Source organism: Drosophila suzukii, chromosome 2L (genome assembly GCF_043229965.1).
Source record: "Drosophila suzukii chromosome 2L, CBGP_Dsuzu_IsoJpt1.0, whole genome shotgun sequence".
Taxonomy (NCBI): Eukaryota; Metazoa; Arthropoda; class Insecta; order Diptera; family Drosophilidae; genus Drosophila; species Drosophila suzukii.
The window spans coordinates 1-14,206 of NC_092080.1; the positions used below are offsets into that span (position 1 = coordinate 1).

The following is a 14,206-nucleotide window of genomic DNA, read 5'->3' on the forward strand; positions in this document are numbered from 1 at the left end:
GGCCTTAACATAGCCCTAACAGTGGCCTTAACATAGCCCTAACAGTGGCCTTAACATAGCCCTAACAGTGGCCTTAACATAGCCCTAACAGTGGCCTTAACATAGCCCTAACAGTGGCCTTAACATAGCCCTAACAGTGGCCTTAACATAGCCCTAACAGTGGCCTTAACATAGCCCTAACAGTGGCCTTAACATAGCCCTAACAGTGGCCTTAACATAGCCCTAACAGTGGCCTTAACATAGCCCTAACAGTGGCCTTAACATAGCCCTAACAGTGGCCTTAACATAGCCCTAACAGTGGCCTTAACATAGCCCTAACAGTGGCCTTAACATAGCCCTAACAGTGGCCTTAACATAGCCCTAACAGTGGCCTTAACATAGCCCTAACAGTGGCCTTAACATAGCCCTAACAGTGGCCTTAACATAGCCCTAACAGTGGCCTTAACATAGCCCTAACAGTGGCCTTAACATAGCCCTAACAGTGGCCTTAACATAGCCCTAACAGTGGCCTTAACATAGCCCTAACAGTGGCCTTAACATAGCCCTAACAGTGGCCTTAACATAGCCCTAACAGTGGCCTTAACATAGCCCTAACAGTGGCCTTAACATAGCCCTAACAGTGGCCTTAACATAGCCCTAACAGTGGCCTTAACATAGCCCTAACAGTGGCCTTAACATAGCCCTAACAGTGGCCTTAACATAGCCCTAACAGTGGCCTTAACATAGCCCTAACAGTGGCCTTAACATAGCCCTAACAGTGGCCTTAACATAGCCCTAACAGTGGCCTTAACATAGCCCTAACAGTGGCCTTAACATAGCCCTAACAGTGGCCTTAACATAGCCCTAACAGTGGCCTTAACATAGCCCTAACAGTGGCCTTAACATAGCCCTAACAGTGGCCTTAACATAGCCCTAACAGTGGCCTTAACATAGCCCTAACAGTGGCCTTAACATAGCCCTAACAGTGGCCTTAACATAGCCCTAACAGTGGCCTTAACATAGCCCTAACAGTGGCCTTAACATAGCCCTAACAGTGGCCTTAACATAGCCCTAACAGTGGCCTTAACATAGCCCTAACAGTGGCCTTAACATAGCCCTAACAGTGGCCTTAACATAGCCCTAACAGTGGCCTTAACATAGCCCTAACAGTGGCCTTAACATAGCCCTAACAGTGGCCTTAACATAGCCCTAACAGTGGCCTTAACATAGCCCTAACAGTGGCCTTAACATAGCCCTAACAGTGGCCTTAACATAGCCCTAACAGTGGCCTTAACATAGCCCTAACAGTGGCCTTAACATAGCCCTAACAGTGGCCTTAACATAGCCCTAACAGTGGCCTTAACATAGCCCTAACAGTGGCCTTAACATAGCCCTAACAGTGGCCTTAACATAGCCCTAACAGTGGCCTTAACATAGCCCTAACAGTGGCCTTAACATAGCCCTAACAGTGGCCTTAACATAGCCCTAACAGTGGCCTTAACATAGCCCTAACAGTGGCCTTAACATAGCCCTAACAGTGGCCTTAACATAGCCCTAACAGTGGCCTTAACATAGCCCTAACAGTGGCCTTAACATAGCCCTAACAGTGGCCTTAACATAGCCCTAACAGTGGCCTTAACATAGCCCTAACAGTGGCCTTAACATAGCCCTAACAGTGGCCTTAACATAGCCCTAACAGTGGCCTTAACATAGCCCTAACAGTGGCCTTAACATAGCCCTAACAGTGGCCTTAACATAGCCCTAACAGTGGCCTTAACATAGCCCTAACAGTGGCCTTAACATAGCCCTAACAGTGGCCTTAACATAGCCCTAACAGTGGCCTTAACATAGCCCTAACAGTGGCCTTAACATAGCCCTAACAGTGGCCTTAACATAGCCCTAACAGTGGCCTTAACATAGCCCTAACAGTGGCCTTAACATAGCCCTAACAGTGGCCTTAACATAGCCCTAACAGTGGCCTTAACATAGCCCTAACAGTGGCCTTAACATAGCCCTAACAGTGGCCTTAACATAGCCCTAACAGTGGCCTTAACATAGCCCTAACAGTGGCCTTAACATAGCCCTAACAGTGGCCTTAACATAGCCCTAACAGTGGCCTTAACATAGCCCTAACAGTGGCCTTAACATAGCCCTAACAGTGGCCTTAACATAGCCCTAACAGTGGCCTTAACATAGCCCTAACAGTGGCCTTAACATAGCCCTAACAGTGGCCTTAACATAGCCCTAACAGTGGCCTTAACATAGCCCTAACAGTGGCCTTAACATAGCCCTAACAGTGGCCTTAACATAGCCCTAACAGTGGCCTTAACATAGCCCTAACAGTGGCCTTAACATAGCCCTAACAGTGGCCTTAACATAGCCCTAACAGTGGCCTTAACATAGCCCTAACAGTGGCCTTAACATAGCCCTAACAGTGGCCTTAACATAGCCCTAACAGTGGCCTTAACATAGCCCTAACAGTGGCCTTAACATAGCCCTAACAGTGGCCTTAACATAGCCCTAACAGTGGCCTTAACATAGCCCTAACAGTGGCCTTAACATAGCCCTAACAGTGGCCTTAACATAGCCCTAACAGTGGCCTTAACATAGCCCTAACAGTGGCCTTAACATAGCCCTAACAGTGGCCTTAACATAGCCCTAACAGTGGCCTTAACATAGCCCTAACAGTGGCCTTAACATAGCCCTAACAGTGGCCTTAACATAGCCCTAACAGTGGCCTTAACATAGCCCTAACAGTGGCCTTAACATAGCCCTAACAGTGGCCTTAACATAGCCCTAACAGTGGCCTTAACATAGCCCTAACAGTGGCCTTAACATAGCCCTAACAGTGGCCTTAACATAGCCCTAACAGTGGCCTTAACATAGCCCTAACAGTGGCCTTAACATAGCCCTAACAGTGGCCTTAACATAGCCCTAACAGTGGCCTTAACATAGCCCTAACAGTGGCCTTAACATAGCCCTAACAGTGGCCTTAACATAGCCCTAACAGTGGCCTTAACATAGCCCTAACAGTGGCCTTAACATAGCCCTAACAGTGGCCTTAACATAGCCCTAACAGTGGCCTTAACATAGCCCTAACAGTGGCCTTAACATAGCCCTAACAGTGGCCTTAACATAGCCCTAACAGTGGCCTTAACATAGCCCTAACAGTGGCCTTAACATAGCCCTAACAGTGGCCTTAACATAGCCCTAACAGTGGCCTTAACATAGCCCTAACAGTGGCCTTAACATAGCCCTAACAGTGGCCTTAACATAGCCCTAACAGTGGCCTTAACATAGCCCTAAACATGCCTTTAATATGGAACAAGGGAACGGATGGAATCAGTGGAACATTTGGAACAAATAACACTGGAGGAACGATTGGAATCAGTGGAACACATGTGGAACAAATGGATTAGGTAATGATCTTAGAACAGGTGGAATGGGTAAAACAAATGGAATCTAAACATTTGGAACGAATGGAATTAGTGGAACACTTGGAACGAATGGAATCGGAACAATTGGAACAAGTGAAATCAGTGAAACATTTGGAACGAATGGAATCGGTAGAACATTTGGAACAAGTGGAATCAGTGGAACATTTGGTACAAGTGGAATCAGTGAAACATTTGGAACAAATGGAATTAGTAGAACACTTGGAACGAATGGAATCGGAACATGTGAAACGAATGGAATAGGTGGAACATTTGGAACGAATGGAAGCAGTGGAACACTTGGAACGATTGGAATCAGAACAATTGGAACGAATGGAATAGGTGGAACATTTGGAACAAATGGAAGTAGTGGAACACTTGGAACGAATGGAATCGGAACAAGTGGAATCGGTGGAACATTTGGAACGTCTGGAATTATTGGAACACTTGGAACGAATGGAATCGGTGGAACATTTGGAAGAAGTGGAATTGGTGGAACATTTGGAACGAATGGAATAGGTGGAACATTTGGATTAAGTGGAATAGGTGGAACATTTGGATTAAGTGGAATCAGTGAAACATTTGGAACGAATGGAACTAGTGGAACACTTGGAACGAATGGAATCGGTGGAACATTTGGAAGAAGTGGAATCGGTGGAACATTCGGAACAAATAGAATAGGTGGAACATTTGGAACAAATGGAATAGGTAAAACATTTGGAACAAATGGAATAGGTGGAACATTTGGAACGAATGGAATCGGAACATTAGGAACAAGTGGAATCGGTGGAACATTAGGAACGAATGGAATAGGTGGAACATTTGGAACGAATGGAAGTAGTGGAACACTTGGAACGAATGGAATCGGAACATTTGGAACAAGTGGAATCGGTGAAACATTTGGAACAAATGGAATAGGTGGAACATTTGGAACGAATGGAATAGTTGGAACATTTGGAACAAATGAAAAAGGTGAAACATTTGGAGCACGTGAAATCGGTGGAACATTTGGAACAAGTGGAATCGTTGGAACATTTGGAACGAATGGAATAGGTGGAACACTTGGAACGAATGGAATTAGTGGATTACTTAAAACGAATAATATCGGAACATTTGGAACAAGTGGAACATATGGAACAAGTAAAATTATTAAAACACATGAAACAAGTGGAATCTGTGAAACGAAGTGGAACAAATGAAATCGGTAAAAACGAGGAACAAAAGCAATAGGTTGACCATTTGAAACAAATGGAAGCAATGAAACAAAAGGAATTGGTGTAATATTCAAAACAAGTAGAATTAGTGAAACTTTTGGAATTGAAGGAAAGTTAGATAAAAGTAGAATCTGTGGAACATTTAAAACGCATGGAGTCAGTGAAACACTTGAAACGAATGAAATCAGTCAAACACATGGAACGAATAAAATCATTGGAACACCTAATCGAAAGGAACAATTAAAATCCGTGAAACTTTTAAGAACGTATGGGATTAATAAAAAATTAAAACCAATTAAAAAAATGGAACATTTGGAACTAATGAAACTCGTGGAACACATAAAACAAGTAAAACATATAAAACTAAGAGAAATAGTAAAAACGTATGACAAAAGTTAAGACAGTGGACTATAACATATAAGTAAAACATTTAAAACAAGTCGTATTAATGGGACATATGAAACACATATAGTCAAACAATTATATGGAACAAGTGAAATAATTTGAATTAGTAAAACATGTGAAATACTGTCCAAATGGTATTGATACAAACAACAAAACACGTAGAACAAGTAGTTTGTGATTTTCAAAAAAGTTAATTTAGTAATACATTTATAAATGTTGATATACTAAAAGCTAACGAGCAATTTGGTATGAATTATTTATACAATTAGTTCAAAACATATAAGACAGATGAAAACAATGAACACATGCTAAATTACTTTAACCCAATACTTACAAGTCATGTATAAGTCGATCAAATATTTCAGAAGAACAGATACCTAAAAACATTTGAAAATATTAAATTTTTATACACAACTTTATTAACACATATATTTTACCTTTTAAAAAACTCAGCCAATTTTTTAGCGTCCCTAAGGCAAATAAACAACTTTGATGACGTTGCATTTTATGTATCTAAAAAAATAAAACAAATAACATTAAATGTCGTTTGTTTAGAAAATAAAACCTCTGCTCTACGAGTTATGTAATATAACTACAAAGATTTCGTGGAAAAATTTGTCAAAATAATGTTAATTTGATTAGAGAATATAAAATTGATGCACAATAAAATTAAAATTGACGTACAAATGATCTAAAATAAATGTACAAATGATCTAAAATTGATGTAATATTGGTGTGAATTTTATGTAAAATTGATGTAAGTGATGTAAAATGGATGTAAGCTTGATTTAAATTTGATGTAAACTTGATGTAATTTTGATGTAAACTTTATGTAACCGTGATGATAACTTGATGCAAACTTTATGTAATCGTGATGAAAGCTTAATGAAAGTTTTATGTAAGCGTAATGAAAACTTTAAGTAAACTTTATGTATGCGTAGTGAGAGCTTGAAGGGCTTTATAAGAGCATAATGAAATCTAAGAAAGCTTTATATAAGCTCTATGTAAGCGTAATAAGAGTTTTATATAAGCGTAGTGAACGCTTTGTGCAAGCTTTATGTAAGTTTTCATAAAGCTTTCATTAAGTTTTTAAAAGCTTTTTAACAGCTTTTTGAGTGCTTTATGAAAGCTTTGGGCAAGCTTTATGAAAGCTTTGGGCAAACTTTATGAAAGCTTTGGAAAAGCTTTATGAAAGCTTTATAAAAGCTTCTCGAACGCTGTATGAAAGCTTTTAACAGCTTTACGAAAGATGGATGTAAGCTTAATGAGCTTTAAAAAACTTTATACAAACTTGATAAAAGCTGTATGTAATCTTTAATGACCTTTACTAGGCTTTATCCAATATTTATATAAAATTCGTGTAGATAAGGGAGAATTTATAAATAATAGAAATAACATGTGGAATTCATGCAGAAGTTTAAATACCATGTATTATTCATGTAGTATGCATGTGGATAACATGTAGAATTTATGTAAATAACATGTAGAATTTATGTAGATAATATAAAGAATTTATGTAGATAACATGTAGAATTCATGTAGATAACATGTAGAATTCATGTAGATAACGTAGAATTCATGTAGATAACATGTAGAATTCATGTAGATAACATGTAGATAACATGTAGATGACATGAAGAATTCATGTAGATAACATGTAGAATTTATGTAGAATTTATGTAGATACCATGTAGATAACATGTAGAATTCATGTAGATATCATGTAGATAACATGCATAATTCATGTAGAATTCATGTAGATAACATGTAGAATTCATGTAGATAACATGTAGAATTTATGTAGATAACACGTAGATAAAATGTAGAATTCATGTAGATATCATGTAGATATCATGTAGATAGCATGTAGATAACATGTAGATATCATGTAGATAACATGTAGATAACATGTATAATTCATGTAGATACCATGTAGATAACCTGTAGATACCATGTAGATAACCTGTAGATAACATGTAGATATCATGTAGATAACATGTAGATATCATGTAGAATTCATGTAGATAACATGTAGAATTTATGTAGATAAAATGTAGAATTCATGTAGATAAAATGTAGAATTCATGTAGATATCATGTAGATATCATGTAGATAACATGTAGATACCATGTAAATAACATGTATAATTCATGTATTATTAATGTAGGTAACATGTATAATTCTGTAGAATTAATGTTAAATGCATGTAGAATTCTTGTAAAATTCGTGAAGAACTCGTATAGAATCCATGTAGAATTCACGTGGAGTTCATGTTGAATTTATGTGGAATTTTTTAAAAGTTCTTTTAGAATTCGTGTAAAATTGACTAATATTTACGTAGAACTATGTAATATTCATGTGGAATTCACGTAGAATTCATTAAAAAAAAGTATCCAGAATGCATACAGATATCTTGTCGAATTTATGAAGATAACATATTGGCTCCCTGCAGATGATTTGAATAAACTGTATATAAAATCCATGTAGAATCCTTTTGTTTTTTAAAATTAATAATATTTAAAAATATTTTAAAACAAATGTTTTAGTTATTTTCCGAGATTGCGTGTCAAAAACCGACATAGATCCCAATCAGAAAAACTGGTGGATAAACAGAGAAATTATTTTAGGTCTGCTTTAAAAGAACATTTTTTAATGTAAAATTTATATAAACTTTATGAAAAATTGAAAAAATTAAATGTGGAACCTATGTGAAATATTAGTTGTTACTTATGATAAATTAACATTAAATAGAATATTCAAAATCTCTAAGATCTTTTTTCAATTAACAATTTTTGTGTGTTTTTTAGAAGGCATGTAAATTACCTACATAGACATAAATTAAACATAGCAACATTTTAGTGAAAACTTTTAAAATCTGCGCAAAGTTATGCGTTTCAAGTAAATTTTAGGTAAAGTTCATATGAAAATCTTTTGTTTTTAAATGATTTATGTACACTTAATATAGTATTTATATACATTTTTTCTAATTTTTATAAAATATTTTCTATATTCATGCAATATTGATTTACATCAAAAAATGTATTAATTTTTAATTTTTAAAACAACGCAAATACTTACCAAAGAACAACATAACACATTTTTATATTTTTTAATTAAGCTTGTTATAATATTTATGCACATTTCATATACAAAATGTTACATTTAAATGATAATCGATCTCTCAAAATGAAACCTTTGAATTAAATATAAAATTGATAAGCTTTAAGTGCTCTACAAGAAACATATTAATTTTGATTGTTGGGTTTCATTACATAAACTTAAAAAGTACCATTTTTTTTAAAAACAATATAAAAAAATATATTTCTGTACTAAAACAACTAAAATTATATCTTCAAAATGAATAATGCGTCTTAACAAAATAACAATGTCGAGCTACCTAGAAAAGTTCGTTGAACGGGAACAGCAATAGTCACGCCGCCATTTTAACAAAGCTCGGACGTTGCGATTGGCGTATTGATGTCACAAATCGTTAAAAAAGGAGTACAGTGCCTACGCTGCTATTTTATTCAGGATTGTACGTTGTAAACTGGCGTATTGCTGACATGAATAGCAACTTAAATTAGATTGGTCCCCTAACATATTGTATTAGTTAAATTTGTCTCCGACAGATGAGCTCACACCTACTTACAATTAAAATCTATAGGCAAGGCTAACTAGCCAAAATAAAAAAAACCGATGAATTAAAAAATTTCTATAACACATATATAGCAATGCACATTTGTGTACATCAGTTTGGTATAGAAAGCAATCATATATTAATTTTCTGACAACATATGTTTTGTTTTGAAATTGAAATTATTATTCTTACAGAAGATGCTATACGAGTTAAAAACAAGTAGCTTTGGACACACCTAAAATAATATATCTAAAGGTAAAGTAATATACAAATTCAGCATGATTGTTTAGGGTGCTCTATATGAACCAATTTAATTTAATTGCTGGGTTTGATTCCATTTATAAAAATTCTTTTAATTTAAATTAAATATTCTAAATATATTTATATTATGTGACTATTTTGCTAATGCTTGATTGTCTTTATAAAATGGCAATGTCGAACCAACCTAGAACAACTCGTTGGAAGAGGACAACAACACGCCCGTTGCCATTTTAAAGTAACTCAAACGCTGCGATTGCAGAATCGTTAACAAAATTCGTTAAAAAGGGACAACAATACGTGCGCTGCCATTGTAACAAAACTCGGACGCTGCGATTGGCGTATTGCTACACAATTCGTTAGAATAGGACAACAATACGACCGCCGCCATTTTGACAGAACTGGGACGCTGTGGTTGGAGTATTGTTGGCACAATTTGTTAGTAAAGGACAACAATACGCCCGTCGCCATTTTAACAAAACGCACACGCTTCGATTGGAGTATTATTAGCACAATTCGTTAGAAGAGGAAGTAAAATTTTCACGCCGCCATTTTTACCTATATATACCACTTTTAATGAGGTTAATCCTTTACCAAATTCTATTTTTTAATTTTTACGGCAGATAAACTATGTTTGAAACCAAATGGCGGTCAAAATAAAAAAACAACCAGAATGAAAAAAATGTGTAATACAAAATATGAAAATTCACATTATTAAAAACGAATTCGGCGTATATAAAGCAAATATTTTTGATTTGCTGACAAAATGTATTTTGTATTGAATTGAAAACTAAATTTAGATTTATCCACACAACACTTAATGAATTAAAAACAAGTTACTTTGGACACCGCTAAAAGAATATCTCCAAATGGTTAAAATAATATACAAATGCAGCTTCATTGTTTTGGGTGTTCTGTAAGAAAAAATGCCATTTGATTTTTGGTCTCGAGTATATTTATAAAAAAACCTTTATTTGTAATTATATTTTCAAAATATATTTTTATACTTGGTCTTTTTTGTTAATGTTTTATTTGTCTTTATAAAATGGCAATGGCGAACCACCCTAGAACAAGTCGTTGGAAGAGAACAAGACGCCCGCTGCCATTTTAACGTAACTCCAACGCTGCAATTGCAGAATCGTTTGCACAATTCGTTAGAAAAGGACAACAATACGACCGCCGCCATCTTAACAGAACTCGGACGCTGCGATTGGCGTATTGCTAGCACAATTCGTTAGAAAAAGACAAGAATATGCCCGCCGCCATTTTAACAGAGCTCAGACGCTGCGATTGGCGTATTGCTAGCACAATTTGGTAGAAGAGGAAAACAATACGCCCGCCGCCATTTAAACAAAACTCGGACGCTGCGATTGGAGCATTGCTAAAACAGATCGATGGAAGAGGAAACCAATACCCACGCCGCAATTTTTACAGATATATCATCTTATATTAGGTTGGCCTAACATATTATATTATTTTAATTTTTCCGGAAGATGAACTAAAACATGTAGAATTCATGTAGATAACATGTAGAATTTATGTAGATAACACGTAGATAAAATGTAGAATTCATGTAGAATTCATGTAGATATCATGTAGATATCATGTAGATATCATGTAGATATCATGTAGATAGCATGTAGATAGCATGTAGATAACATGTAGATATCATGTAGATAACATGTAGATAACATGTATAATTCATGTAGATACCATGTAGATAACCTGTAGATACCATGTAGATAACCTGTAGATAACATGTAGATATCATGTAGATATCATGTAGATATCATGTAGATAACATGTAGATATCATGTAGAATTCATGTAGATAACATGTAGAATTTATGTAGATAAAATGTAGAATTCATGTAGATAAAATGTAGAATTCATGTAGATATCATGTAGATATCATGTAGATATCATGTAGATAACATGTAGAATTTATGTAGATAACATGTAGATACCATGTAAATAACATGTATAATTCATGTATTATTAATGTAGGTAACATGTATAATTCTGTAGAATTAATGTTAAATGCATGTAGAATTCTTGTAAAATTCGTGAAGAACTCGTATAGAATCCATGTAGAATTCACGTGGAGTTCATGTTGAATTTATGTGGAATTTTTTAAAAGTTCTTTTAGAATTCGTGTAAAATTGACTAATATTTACGTAGAACTATGTAATATTCATGTGGAATTCACGTAGAATTCATTAAAAAAAAGTATCCAGAATGCATACAGATATCTTGTCGAATTTATGAAGATAACATATTGGCTCCCTGCAGATGATTTGAATAAACTGTATATAAAATCCATGTAGAATCCTTTTGTTTTTTAAAATTAATAAAATATTTAAAAATATTTTAAAACAAATGTTTTAGTTATTTTCCGAGATTGTGTGTCAAAAACCGACATAGATCCCAATCAGAAAAACTGGTGGATAAACAGAGAAATTATTTTAGGTCTGCTTTAAAAGAACATTTTTTAATGTAAAATTTATATAAACTTTATGAAAAATTGAAAAAATTAAATGTGGAACCTATGTGAAATATTAGTTGTTACTTATGATAAATTAACATTAAATAGAATATTCAAAATCTCTAAGATCTTTTTTCAATTAACAATTTTTGTGTGTTTTTTAGAAGGCATGTAAATTACCTACATAGACATAAATTAAACATAGCAACATTTTAGTGAAAACTTTTAAAATCTGCGCAAAGTTATGCGTTTCAAGTAAATTTTAGGTAAAGTTCATATGAAAATCTTTTGTTTTTAAATGATTTATGTACACTTAATATAGTATTTATATACATTTTTTCTAATTTTTTTAAAATATTTTCTATATTCATGCAATATTGATTTACATCAAAAAATGTATTAATTTTTAATTTTTAAAACAACGCAAATACTTACCAAAGAACAACATAACACATTTTTATATTTTTTAATTAAGCTTGTTATAATATTTATGCACATTTCATATACAAAATGTTACATTTAAATGATAATCGATCTCTCAAAATGAAACCTTTGAATTAAATATAAAATTGATAAGCTTTAAGTGCTCTACAAGAAACATATTAATTTTGATTGTTGGGTTTCATTACATAAACTTAAAAAGTACCATTTTTTTTAAAAACAATATAAAAAAATATATTTCTGTACTAAAACAACTAAAATTATATCTTCAAAATGAATAATGCGTCTTAACAAAATAACAATGTCGAGCTACCTAGAAAAGGTCGTTGAACGGGAACAGCAATAGTCACGCCGCCATTTTAACAAAGCTCGGACGTTGCGATTGGCGTATTGATGTCACAAATCGTTAAAAAAGGAGTACAGTGCCTACGCTGCTATTTTATTCAGGATTGTACGTTGTAAACTGGCGTATTGCTGACATGAATAGCAACTTAAATTAGATTGGTCCCCTAACATATTGTATTAGTTAAATTTGTCTCCGACAGATGAGCTCACACCTACTTACAATTAAAATCTATAGGCAAGGCTAACTAGCCAAAATAAAAAAAACCGATGAATTAAAAAATTTCTATAACACATATATAGCAATGCACATTTGTGTACATCAGTTTGGTATAGAAAGCAATCATATATTAATTTTCTGACAACATATGTTTTGTTTTGAAATTGAAATTATTATTCTTACAGAAGATGCTATACGAGTTAAAAACAAGTAGCTTTGGACACACCTAAAATAATATATCTAAAGGTAAAGTAATATACAAATTCAGCATGATTGTTTAGGGTGCTCTATATGAACCAATTTAATTTAATTGCTGGGTTTGATTCCATTTATAAAAATTCTTTTAATTTAAATTAAATATTCTAAATATATTTATATTATGTGACTATTTTGCTAATGCTTGATTGTCTTTATAAAATGGCAATGTCGAACCAACCTAGAACAACTCGTTGGAAGAGGACAACAACACGCCCGTTGCCATTTTAAAGTAACTCAAACGCTGCGATTGCAGAATCGTTAACAAAATTCGTTAAAAAGGGACAACAATACGTGCGCTGCCATTGTAACAAAACTCGGACGCTGCGATTGGCGTATTGCTACACAATTCGTTAGAATAGGACAACAATACGACCGCCGCCATTTTGACAGAACTGGGACGCTGTGGTTGGAGTATTGTTGGCACAATTTGTTAGTAAAGGACAACAATACGCCCGTCGCCATTTTAACAAAACGCACACGCTTCGATTGGAGTATTATTAGCACAATTCGTTAGAAGAGGAAGTAAAATTTTCACGCCGCCATTTTTACCTATATATACCACTTTTAATGAGGTTAATCCTTTACCAAATTCTATTTTTTAATTTTTACGGCAGATAAACTATGTTTGAAACCAAATGGCGGTCAAAATAAAAAAACAACCAGAATGAAAAAAATGTGTAATACAAAATATGAAAATTCACATTATTAAAAACGAATTCGGCGTATATAAAGCAAATATTTTTGATTTGCTGACAAAATGTATTTTGTATTGAATTGAAAACTAAATTTAGATTTATCCACACAACACTTAATGAATTAAAAACAAGTTACTTTGGACACCGCTAAAAGAATATCTCCAAATGGTTAAAATAATATACAAATGCAGCTTCATTGTTTTGGGTGTTCTGTAAGAAAAAATGCCATTTGATTTTTGGTCTCGAGTATATTTATAAAAAAACCTTTATTTGTAATTATATTTTCAAAATATATTTTTATACTTGGTCTTTTTTGTTAATGTTTTATTTGTCTTTATAAAATGGCAATGGCGAACCACCCTAGAACAAGTCGTTGGAAGAGAACAAGACGCCCGCTGCCATTTTAACGTAACTCCAACGCTGCAATGGCAGAATCGTTTGCACAATTCGTTAGAAAAGGACAACAATACGACCGCCGCCATCTTAACAGAACTCGGACGCTGCGATTGGCGTATTGCTAGCACAATTCGTTAGAAAAAGACAAGAATATGCCCGCCGCCATTTTAACAGAGCTCAGACGCTGCGATTGGCGTATTGCTAGCACAATTTGGTAGAAGAGGAAAACAATACGCCCGCCGCCATTTAAACAAAACTCGGACGCTGCGATTGGAGCATTGCTAAAACAGATCGATGGAAGAGGAAACCAATACCCACGCCGCAATTTTTACAGATATATCATCTTATATTAGGTTGGCCTAACATATTATATTATTTTAATTTTTCCGGAAGATGAACTAAAACCAACTATAACTTAATAGCTATGGACAAAAAAATAATGG

At 34.4% G+C, this 14,206-nt stretch overlaps 1 long non-coding RNA gene across 1 annotated transcript in view; it reads right to left on the bottom strand.

Annotated features, from left to right (window-relative positions):
* Nucleotides 1–5,297: 5,297 nt before the first annotated feature.
* The window catches only part of LOC118876810 (uncharacterized), a 28,232-nt gene continuing 19,323 nt past the window's right edge, over nt 5,298–14,206 (bottom strand). Inside the window, exons 5-6 of the long non-coding RNA XR_011603634.1 lie at nt 5,470–5,545; nt 5,298–5,409 (exon numbers count right to left, since the gene is read on the bottom strand). This is a non-coding gene — a long non-coding RNA (uncharacterized lncRNA). The remainder of the gene's footprint in view (nt 5,410–5,469; nt 5,546–14,206) is intronic.